This window comes from Epargyreus clarus, unplaced genomic scaffold, assembly GCF_041222505.1.
Source record: "Epargyreus clarus isolate Ecla_fem2 unplaced genomic scaffold, WU_Ecla_fem_2.2 ptg000019l, whole genome shotgun sequence".
In the NCBI taxonomy this organism is placed as follows: domain Eukaryota; kingdom Metazoa; phylum Arthropoda; class Insecta; order Lepidoptera; family Hesperiidae; genus Epargyreus; species Epargyreus clarus.
In genome coordinates this window covers 16,599,599-16,612,688 of record NW_027332227.1, presented here as the reverse complement: position 1 = coordinate 16,612,688, position 13,090 = coordinate 16,599,599, and positions in this window count along the sequence as shown.

Genomic DNA, 13,090 nt, shown 5'->3' with positions numbered 1-13,090 from the left:
GAAACTTGCTCGCGAACTGGCTGAAGTTCGTAAGTTCGCAGTGGGCCCTGTCGGCCTTAGATATTCTCTACGTAAACTAATTGAGAAGAACGTGAACTTCGTCGTGCTTCTGTTTCACGTGATATGAAAATCCCTGTCTGTATAGTTTGACTTTTCCGTAGTACTCATACATTAATTTGTTGTGATGAACTATATAGAGATTGAAGGTTCAATTGGTTTTATCTGAAACGTTGAGTAATAAAACAAAAGTGAATTACAATTATAATATAAATGTAGCAAAAGAAAAATTCAGTCCTGTATGGTAAGTAGGTACTACCGCTTATGTGTATTTGTAATCAACCCTAAATACTAAAAGAGTCCCGTCTGGGATTAGCCATAGAAACGTTGTTATCCCTGAGGCTCAAGTTAATACACTTCTGATAATTATATCTCCCTTACCACACCTTTTAAATCATATTACAGGAGCGCTTAACATTGTTGTTATTAAGCAGAAATGAGTGTGAGAGTGTATCCGTAGTGGAACCACAAAGGTTCTATTATTTTAAAATTCTATGTACTTTTCTATACGTATAAAATTCTGGAGCTATCACAAAGTAGCCCACTACGCAGTCATCAGAACACAAAACTCGGGTAAGGCGATGGGCTTTGCAATAAAATCACCGGCGTATTTTTCTGTTTGAGCGCATACATCGCCGTGGGGAGCGACAAACGACGCAACTTCCATACTAACCCGGGCCGCGATTTCGCTTCAATATTTATTATAAAAGGGGCATTACGGGACCCAACGAGCTGTAAAAGAATAGACAACGTTTGCGAAGGTCGCGATACGGCGTGATTGTGAGCGAAGAGTCGTCCATGGGGCGCTGGGGACACCTGACCCACTGCTATTGCTTTATGCCATCCGAGAACATGTTATCGTCGCCGATGTTAACGTCAAACATTTTCCCACCCTTGCTTGAAATCACGTCTGATGGATCATGGAACGGTGAATAACTTCTATCCCAAAAAGTGTTATTCATCAGCTTGTTCGATTCCTTTCTGGATCTGCGTCATATTTTGTGAACTTAACCAACATTGAATTATTATGTTAAATGTAAAATATAACAGATATATAAATATTATATAACAGAAGCAGTAAATCTGGCACCACAGGACCGAAAATCATCTAAACCAAATTGACGCCAAAATGAGAGCAATTTTGAGCATCATCAAGAAATCACGTGTGCGATGTTTAGAGCTGAGCGCGAGTGACGAATTGTTGCATTAGCGGAGTGGAGAGGCGGCAAATGGCGGATGGCGGTAATGTGGCATCTAATGAGCGCGGGCGGCAGTGGCGCGCGCTGCCGCCGCCGCTCGCTCCCACCGATAACACCGATGGTTCCTACGTATGAGCGAGCCCATCGATTCTGCCCTTTGTGGATACATGGAATTAGCTTCCCTTTTAGGCAAAATAAACCGTACACGCAATTCTACCTAAAATTATCATATGTTTGAACCAGCAGTTATTAATAAATGTCCTGTGTGAAGGTTTCAAAGTAAATATACAACGTAGACTTAGCACTCCCTCGTCTAGCATAGCCATGGAATACAATTATGTATGATACAAAATAATGCCTCTGCGTTATTTCATAGGCTTAGTGATAGGCGGCATTGGCTTTAGTTGCTGCTGTTCTATACTCAATTTGACATTGTTTTCGGACAAAGCAGGTCGGGGGATACGTGGTAATACGTGGTAATAAAATCTCTAAGGAAGTACTCACTATATATGTATACACAGAGTTTGTTTCTTGACAAGTGTACGTATTAGAGAAAATATAATAAATGTTCAACAGCAATATTTAAACTTAAAGCTTGTTTTAAACTAAGCAATTGAGGAGAAACCGCAACAAGTTATAGTTTGTATTAGTTTTAAAGGAGCCGACCGGAACAAAGTTTAATCAAGTACAAAAGGAGCCGCACAAAGGAAACCGTAGCTCGTAGCCATTTCTGTTTGCGACCGCGAATTGGCTGCAACATCTCGCAGCTGAATTAGAAGAAACGAGCGGCGCCAGACTTTCTTTTGATACTCGCCGCAAACCTTCGCGACTGCGCTTTTATGAACAGCGCCACGTCGCGCCGCACATTCGCCCGATGGCGAAACTTTCTTGCAACCGTCGGGACTCGCTGCATTGCATTTACGAGTATGTTTCATACAAACACGTACAATGACCAAAGTTAAAATATTTATTTGGACTACATGAATATATTATAATTACATAAAGATAGCACGCTATTGTTAGGATAAAAGATTCAATTATTTTCATTAAAACAAAAAGTAATAACAGCAATATTTAATATTCAGACGTTTTGCATCCAGGGCCCAGATGCCACTACAATATTGAAAATCGTGTACGTAGTATCTTTATTTAATTATAGGTACATGTAATTTACGGAAGAACTCTTGTTAAAGTCTATTATAGCAAGTGTACGGTACTTGGGTAGCGGCCGGCTGGGGCCGCCTCGCGCGTCCTGAACCAACACTCGAACACATAAGTAGCTGATCTACGAACATTATTGGTATATTATAAGTATTTATACAATTACAAAGTATTTCTTTCTAATTATAAATATATTTTTTTCTCTATAGCATGTAATACAAAATTATTTTACTTTTATTTGGGTTTCATGATTGTTACAGTAGGTGATCGTACGTCATACTAGTAGTGAACTGTATTATATTTAATATTTTGTATTGCAGTAAAATCATCAAGTTATTATTCTCACAGTGCGACTGCCCCGCGGAGAGCCGCCACGAGGCCAGGGCCGGGACAAACTGTGTCGATCTGATAAGGCTAACGTTTACAGCTTTACATTGACATGCTTTTGCTCTACCGTAGGTAGGTAGAGCAAAAATTAATGATTTTTTATTTACTTCGAGATTAGAGCGCTTATTTTTTTGAATCTGTATAATAATACCTATTACGATATGTAAAATATGAATAAGTGGGGTGTTTTGAAAAGCTAAAGTACGTGTGATATCGTTATATGTTATTAATGTATTTAGGACAGTCCTTCTTTCAGACTTAGATATAGTTTCGTTTGGGATTAATATTTTGATACACACTGGTTGCAATTTGATTCGAGAAATGGAATGAAAACTACTACTTCTTTGTTTTTGCATATATATGTTTAGTGCTACGAAATTGCAGACATTAGTGCTAAACGATCATGAAAACGTCGAAGAATAATGTAAAACATAAATATATATATATATATATATATATATATATATATATATATATATAATAAAAAATGTCATCAACATCTGTCAATAGGTGGCAATATCCGACTCCATTGTAAATGCAGCCCTTCCGGGAAATTAATGGTGTGGCGACTATGACTTTTATTTATCTACTACACATTATATTATATTATTAATTAATAATATAATATTATTAATTTATATTATATTATTAATTTAGTACTTTCCTTATAAGACTATATTTTATATATTGGACTGTTATATGTCAACTGCGGCACGTATACGGATGAGACGTATTCTACGGCGATGTACGTGTATGGTTAAATCACGCACATGTTCTTCCTTACACGTTACATACGAGTATGATGTATAGTTGTCACGTACTTCCTGACGTTCATCTGGCGCCTACTTTTTGATTCTGACTCAATGCAGTTGTCAAATTCCAACGAACATTATACATAATGTATTCACGATTATATGATTTACGAACCGGTTTTATGCAACATTACTGATATTTTTTTTCAAATCAGATCAGTTTTATGCGGGCATCCAACATATGTTTTTTTTTTTTATAATATAGGAGTAGCAGACGAGCATGCAGTACACCTGATGGTAAGTGGCTACTGCCGCCTATGGACATCTGTAATACACCCCAGATAGGATTTGATATTCCTACCTGAGGTCGGCCACAGATGCGCCGCTACCACTGAGGACTAAGCTGGAACTTTTCGGGGTAAAATGGTATTTCGGGGTTCTGTATAATCTTCGACGAAACTGAACGAAAGTTCAGTGTGAAATCTGTTCAACGTGATGGTAATGGAATTGCGCTGTTTGTTCCTCGTCGCTCGTCGACGCAGATTCCATTATTGAATTAAATTAGTTGCATTAACGGGCCCTTGTACCATATACCATATATGTGAGACTCACAGGTACGCTGAGCTGTATAGTTTTGTGTGGAAGATATTTAATGCTTTGATTAACAACACAAGAACACAGCAGCACCTAACACTGTTGTGATTAGGTAGAAATAGTTGTGGCGGTGGTGCCGCCCGAGACGAACCACAAAGGGTTCTACCACCTTCAGACACTATGCACACATACGTTGTTATGTTTTGGAATAAAGCGTTATTACAAATACTGTCATAAGTGTAGGTATTAAAGGTTGTAAAACTTCTGTAACTAAAGCTAGATAAAAGATCTGTTTGATATAAATTGTTTTGTTTTTTCAACGACCCCAAACTTACCGCTAGGCTCACACATGAGCCTGTAGCGAAACATTGACTATGTGTGTTTTCTATAATGTTGGAAATTGGCAAAATCTAAAATTAATAAAAAAAATAGGTTACATATGTAAGCTACGCCACAGCATAGAGAACAAATTAGCCATGTATAATCCGTTGTTTTTGACAAAATTTTGCCTGTAATTATTTAAACATGAAATAATAATATTAGAGCTAAATATATTAAAGTTAAATCGTTGATTTTAAAAATGAATACGAGGAAAATTTTGTTTGAGAGAAATAAGTATTTATAAAAAAGGGTGGGTGAAACCTATTTCCCAACAGCATCACAATTGCATGAGGCGGCCGCACGCTCGTTCACGGCCGCCTTATCTCCACTTATCAATTAATGGAGTCCTCGCCGGCCCCGGATTTATGGCTACTTAGCGCCGAACTCGTATTCTCTAACTGCGTCCTGCATTCATATTATTCTTACTTTATACCGTGGTTGACGGGGTTTCTATTTAAGTAATCCCAGAGTCCTATGACATATTTTTTATGTTTAGTAGATTCGTTTAGTGTTGCATTTGGAGGCAATATTTTGATATTTTGCATTTTGAAACGCAACAAATTTTATTTCTTGTCACGTTCAACCGTGCCTAACCATATTAAGACGTATATTACACAGTTAAATTTGAAGTTGGCAATCAAACAACAATGCAATAAAAATAGCTGTTACTATTTTTATCGCGTTACTGCTTGAAAATAGCTCTGCAACTGAAACAGACCATACAGGTCAGTGGCTCTACTCCTGACAAACCGCCTCCTTTCGCAGTGTATGATAATTGTCAATGGTAAATTCTGTTGTATTTTCTACCCCTTTCTGTACTGATAAACGACTTTAAAATCACAAAAGCGTATATAGGCACTCCCTCGATAGATGGACAAATATAATGGCAGATAAAGAGCGATATACGCCATAAATAAGTCAATCACACCGGCCGGACCCGGGTGTGTGTAGCGCGGCGCGGGGGCGCGGGTGCGGGGTGCGGGGGTGTGGGGGGGGGGCGCTGATTTCCCGCGAGGAGAGCGCCCGCCGCGGGAATTAATCGCACTCTATTACGCCCTACACGCCTGATAGACAACCGATATACACTTTTATTATTTCATAAAACGATGTTTCTATCAGATAAAGTGATTCTGGAACAACCCCCGCGAGCGACGCGATATACATTCTTTGTTATATAATTCAATGGAGCGATAAATTGTTTTTTGTTGTGTTCCAACTTACATCGTATACATTTGTAATTATCAATAGTCGGATGGTAACGGTTCGTTTTTGTTTTTATTTAAGTGAAATTTGTAACTTGAAGGCAAAGGAGCTGCCGCAAACTTTTTAAGACGACCAAGTCTCAAAACAATGACAGCAATGTTTATGCTGCGTAATAAAGGACATATCATGTGCACTGGTTATTTAGTGTCAATTTGAAGTAATTGCAAAAACATTACCCAAAAAATACAATTTTAAAAAAGCAGAAAAAAATAATTCGACTTTAAGCAGTATTTTTAAATAACAACATCAGTTAATTACAAAGTAGAAATGTGACATGTCTGTCGTCCGCTGCCCGCGCTACGACGACGTAACGAGGCCTGCCAATTACAACGGACATGATAGACAAAATAAATATTTTAATGAAGGGAAAAAATCAGTCACGAGCGAGTAGTACTTGCGCCATGGGGTTCCGTAACATTCGAAAAAAAAATATAAGTTTACCAAATTAAATAAATCACTCTGTGCATTCATTGTCTGTCCATCTCTGCCCGCTTATTTTAAAATGGACAAATCCGATTTGATGGGACTTATAGGCAATATTAATAATTTTACAGGTTACTTTTATTCTAACAATATTTGTGGTTTACTTGCTCACGAACCTAATTTCATAATTTTACTTAAGGTTTTCTTAGTTTATTTTGAGGTACGGGACGTAAAGACTAATTGCTAAACGAGATGCTGTATGTCTGCGCACTAAGTGGGGTATCAATTGCTGTGTGAAATATATTTTGTGATGGATAAACATAAAGCAGTGGGCTACATTTTGAATCCTAAGAATTCATTTCTCGTATTTTTGTAATTAACGTGTGTTTGTAACTTTTTCCCTTTATCTCCGTTTAATAAGAAACGTAATGAGATTCTGATATGAATATATCGAAGTATGGCAGGATTATATTCTTATACAATTTGATTTATCAGAACGCTTTCATTTAAATTATTGTCGAGAGTTTCAGTAACAGTATTCGGTACTGAAATTTTCAGCGATATTTCAGTGACAAAAGGATATTATGTCGTACTCACGAGAACAATATTTTTATCTGTTGCAAACTTTTGTCTCCTTGCTTAAGATAAATTCACTTAAAATAACTCTTCATGAATGATTCTTTACACGAAACTTTATTAACAATCATTAATTATATTCTCTTCATATTTCAGAAAGTTGTTTAAATTACAAGATTAGGGGAATATATACCGTGTACGTTATAAAAATTGATATTTTTAACAACATAGTGATGATATATGAGACATTTGTATGAATATCCAGTCCCTATATCTTCTAAATGAAAAGGAGGTGTTCTTAGAAACGTTTGATAAGAACATTTTGTTAATATGTGACGGACGAAGATAAATGAGATGAGGCCAGTACAGTTCATCCCAGTAAATGAATACATATAAAAGGGTCCGAGTTGTAGGCGAGCGGCAATAAAAGGATCATCGGGCTTTAACGACTCTGACTGCTACTTGACAAACCTCAACTAATTAGGTGTTAGAATCATTAATGATTCTGTAAAACTGTTATACATTATGACAGTTTTTTTTTAAGATTTACAACATTCTCTATATTTCTACTCGACTTACGAAACCAATTACACCTGAAATTAAACGTATTTGTTTTGTCTAGGGTTACGTGGGCACTTAATCAGATAGATTTATTTTATGTACTACCGGATCGGGACCTACTTACCAGTATTCGTGTAAATAGTTTACACGAATATTATGTTTATGTTATGGCTATATTTTATATAAAATATATTTGAGAAATAGATTTTGAGGCGGTATAAAGTTTGCCGGGTCAGCCAGTTTAAAATAAATTAATGAGTACTATCATGATACGCATAGTAGCTCTACTGTATTCTGAATAAATTGGTGTGGAAATGTAAACATGTATCTGAAGCTTGGCTAACTTGCCTGTTATAGAATTCAATTAGAATTTATTTATATAAATATAACAATGTATGAAAAAGTGACTTGTTGCTTAATTTAGTTGTTTAGTTGAATCATCACGTGACGAGGACGAGTCAGCCGGAACGTCCCTCATATAAAAAGGGCCCGAAGCGCAATAACGGAGCCAACGAGCCGAGACTTCGCGTAATGACCTTCGCTTCTGCCTCCACTCGGACTGTTTTGACGTGGGTTTGCTCAGCTTAGGGGCTGTTTGTAGCTAATTGCTTTACGGTTGGAACTTGTACGCAATGTTACTATAGTAAAAGTTATTTAATTTCGGCTCCATGTTATAATATTTGATATTTAGATATTGTTTGTCGGTCGCTGTACGTGGTCGCTTAGGTCCCTTGAGAATAATAATTTCATTATAAGACAAAACTATACCAAGTAGCCATTTGAAATTATTAAATGGCATAAGTATACAATGTATTTTACGAAAGACTTAAAAAGAAATTTAGATTTAAAGTTCTTTTAACAAATGAGGAATAAAAATATTGCGACGTAGAGGTTTCATACGGGTCTTTTAAAGATAAAAAATATTCTTTGTTTTTAACTGAGATGTAGTTACCTTGATTCAAAGTATTTACTTTGAACATATACGTGTATGATTTATGTAGCTGTGTGTTTGTTTCTGTGAGGTGTAGTCTTCGATCACTAGTGCAATAATCCGTGCGCTTTGTCGCTCGTAGCACTTGCTACGGCGTAGCGGCAGCGGCTACACTTGATAAGTTGCCGTAGCGTGTGTTGCCACTGTTATTAAACTTCGGGTTCGGAGAGAAATGTTCATTATCAGCCAGGCCAGATACAGTTTAGACAATACTATTAGTAATATTGTGGGGAGTATAACGGTTCTAATGTAATTGTATTGACGAAGCAATACAGCGTGATATGTTATTACGCTAACAGTATTTATAGAATGGATGCTGCATATACAATGCACAATGCAATTTAGAATATTCAATAGTCGAGAAAAGATACATGTAGGTCATTCATGTACGATCAGATACATGTACTATGGTGCTTCTAACAAATTGCCAGGTGTATTTTTATAAGGTGCAGGAGTGAGTGTATTTTTAAAAGAGTACACTAAAGAATTCGCTTCTATTCTTTAGTTTACTGTAGTAGAAATAATATACTGATGGTGCAATACAGGGAAGATAGAAGTTTAAAGACTACACGCTTTTTATTTGAAGAAAATACACGAAAATTAAGTTTTGCACCTCTTCCTGTTTAAAACCCTGTTCAAACTGGCTATCTTTGTACAATAAATATTTAAAAACGGGACTCATATTGCAACAATAAGCGTTATCAGACAAACAACAGTTGCAGTGGGCAGAAGCGAGCGTAATTACTGGGGAGATAGCATAATGTCCCGAACTGCGGCCGCCATCGTCCGCGTTATACTAACGCTACATTTATATTACAACAAAAATATTTAGTTTTAAGAACTTTGCCTAGTAAGAGCAGTAACGTAGACAACGTTACAACAGATTTTCGTTTCTATATGTCGTTGAAATAGAAAAACTATATAGTTTTATAAAACTAGAAACTATATCTACACGGTTTTTAGTTTTATAAGAATTATGATTACGCCACGGTGTAACCGGATGTTAATGGGAAAAACCAATTATAATTTATTTCTGTTTGTTATTTTAAAACACTTTGTATTTTATAAACGATGTTATTTATTTGATGCTAAATGACCTATTATAGAGAAAGTAATATAGAAAATACTTTTTATCTTAAAATATTTTGAGTTAGCAAGAACACAAAACTTTGATAGTCTTGCCTTGTCTGTCACATATTATACTAACGTACCGAATGTTCAGTTTCCCTGTGTGAAGTATTGCTTACATTACCCTCTGCGCCGTCAGTGAGGTTTAACGGCGAGCGTTCTCCAGCGGAATTTATATTGGCTGTTGTTGTGAATATGTATTCTTAAGATATAATAGTTACAGATACTGTTCACATTAAAAAAAATGCGAACTCACTGTCTTCATCTATTGGTTAGTTAGTCACGTATTAGGTAATGCATGGTTAATGGCAATAAACTTAAACACATGTCTTCACACACAGTCTTAAATAAAACAAGAAGTCAATTCAAATCAAATCAAAATTTCTTATTCAAAATAGGTTCTTCAGAGCACTTTTTGAAAGTCAATACAACTACCACTACCTAACAAGGTGTTTCGTTATGGAGAAGAAGCGGCGAAAGAAACTCCATAACACACATCTTTATAAAAAAAATAAATGTTTCATACAATGGCTCTTAACCTAGTGGTACATGTGGAGCTGGGGCTGCTCAGAGCACACCGTTTTATCGGTCAAATAATCACTCAGCCTATAGTACGCTTTTAATGACAAGTTTAAACTTTTTTTTCTGTGAGATTCGAGATGTGGTCGGGTATTTCATTGTAGTAGCGAATACAGTAACCCATGAAAGATCTAGCCACCCTAGTGTGATAAAATGCCTTATAATATATGTTGCGAATTGAGAAATGTATTCAAAGGTATTGAATATATTTTACAAGTATGCCAGATTGTTATACGAGTATACTGCTTTCTCGACGCGGAGAACATTGAACTTCTAAAGGTATGTTTATGTACATTGAGTGCGAACGTGTTCTTTGATAAGGAATTAGATTTTTTTCTTGAACAAACATCTTAATAGAAATCTTGTAACCTATTTGCTTCATGACGTTTCCGTTTCAATGCATTAATGTTATTTGTTGTTGTGTTTTCACGATATATTGATGAATTACAAATATTTATATTTCAATTATTAAAAAAAGAAACAAATGTGGTTGGTTTCTCTTACAACGTTGTGGTTTTAGTATCTGATATTTTAATTTCAAAATCCATCAAGAGGCACCATAACCGTCTTCTGTTATTTGCGTTACCGTGAGTTTCGGTCGCGTCTCACCGTAACGAGGGAAGCAAACTCATAAGCACTTCATATCCGACACAAGGTGCTCGCCATAAAAAGACCATTATTTTCCCATTCCATATCCTTATGTCGACATAAAATTTTATTAATACTGCTGTATAAATATTGAATAGGCAATAAATTGTCGTATTCAAGAGACCTGTGACCTCCGCGTCTACCGTGTCCCGCGTCCCGGTGTCCCGGCGTCCCGGTATCCCCTGTCCCGTGCGTCGAGGTGGAAAGGGTCGTCCCTCGCGGAAATTATTTCCCATAAACGTGGCTTGCGTCAAGAGATACCGGTTAAAATGTACTACGTTGCTCACAAAAGATACATGACTCGTTTAATACGCCCTGCAATTATAATCTTGACTGAAAATTATGTATAATACATTTCATGCTGAGAGGTGACCCGTGCCCGGTCGTGCCCGAGAGGTAGTGCACTCGTGATATATTTAATATGTTATGGTGTAAAAGTATATAATCATCATAACATATATGCAAGCGGAGGATTTTGCTGTCTTATGACTTATGTTTTTATGATATAAACTAGTCGTATATAACTCATACTACACTTAATAATTAAATATTTTTGGTTTACCACATAAGCCACACAAATAAAATGGCAAAATAAATATTTTGGCTATTTGTCAAATATTCGGCAGCTGCAAATGCCAAAACAAATAAATTTTGTGTGTACACAGGGAATACTAGATGCGGTTACTTTGTAGTAGGAACTAGTGAGTAGGAAGTATTCTCGTGCAGGAAACTGCGCTTTAATTCCCTGAAGGTTTAAATAGCCTCTCGGAATCTATTTCCATCTTCTTCTACATTTAACACACATTTAACTTTAGACGTTTTATAGTAAAAGACAGCAATATGTAATATATTAGTAGTAATAAGATTTTTTATTTCTATAGTGTGAGGATTATTCTGAATATGTTTTCACCGAAACTGAGAGTAGGCTGTTGCTACTTTATTACTACCATATTGCGGTTATGAATAAATATTAATATTACGTCAGACAGTTGTTAATTTCGCATCATTAACACCATTATCATAAGAAGAATACTTATGAGAGTATGTTTTCTGTTTAATATGATCAAAGCCATATATAAAACGCTATTCGCGATTTTACAAAGTAGCGTGGCAGGCCGCAGCCGCAAGCCGCAAGCCGCAGGCCGCGGCCGCGAGACTGCCGCGCCGGCCTCTCCCGAGATAGCTCTGATCGATCCCAACAACGCGACACAATTGCCCAAGCCCTATAATTACTTTGACTTTGAACGACCTGAATTACATTTAGCGTTCCAGTTTACTGTGATTCGCATCAAATTTCAAAGTTCTATTTTAAACGAGTTATATTTATTTCAAAACGTGAACTAAAATGAGATTACGTTTCATTCTGTCTTTTATTGACAATTCACGTGGTGGAGCGGTAACTTTACCCATTTGGCTCGCAGGTTTGATGCCCGGCAAGACAATACAAAAAAGTAAGAATTTAGTTTTTTGTTATAAATCTGGGCGTTTGTAGATCTTTGCATGACTGAGTGTGTATATGTCGTGTGTACGTGTCGGATATTTGGAAGTCTTGTGAGGAGCTCCATGAGTAGACAGCTTAATTGTACTTTACATTATATTTAAGATTTATTTCAATAAAAGGATTATAGAAATTAATGAAATTTCATGCGAGACGAAGATTATATAAAATTTCTAAATCACTTTTACATTCCTTGGCCGACGAAATATAGGTTCTATGGACTTAGATGTATTACTTACAGAAAGCTTTCATGAAATATAAGGAATGTTTCAAGCGCTATGAAGTTAATATCTATGTCGTCCAAGATTTATCCGTTGCAAGATTTATCCTTGCAACCGTACCCTATTCAATGGCAGTTGAATATGTGATTGAAGTAATCTTCAGGCAAAAAATATTAAAGAAGTTAATACAATAAGAAATTAGTATACAGCGATTCTCACATTAAGTCGTTGCTTCCTGCTATATACACATAGACCCAATTAAAATAAATAAGACAGGAGGTTACCTGACATAAAACACAAATGGCGTGATTAAGTTCTATCTATCCTTCGAAGCAGATCATAGTTTTTACACCGTGTTTATAAAGAAGAAATACGTGTCGAAATGGTGCCGCTGCACTTAAACTACGAAGTGTTCTGCCGCCATTAAACTCTAATAAAACTTCTACTTGTTAATTTTTTAATTTCGAAAGCATGTTTTGAGCACGTGCTTTCTAACAAGAAACAAAAGGAGAATATAAAATGCATTAAATGCGCTGAAACTGGAAGGTTTCACGTCGTTAATGTTCTTTGCATTTACTTGAAGAAAATTCCCCAGTTTGTTAAGAGAGTGCTGTTTAACATAATCCTGTGAATATAAATTGTGATATTAAGAAGCAACAAGTGTGATATGA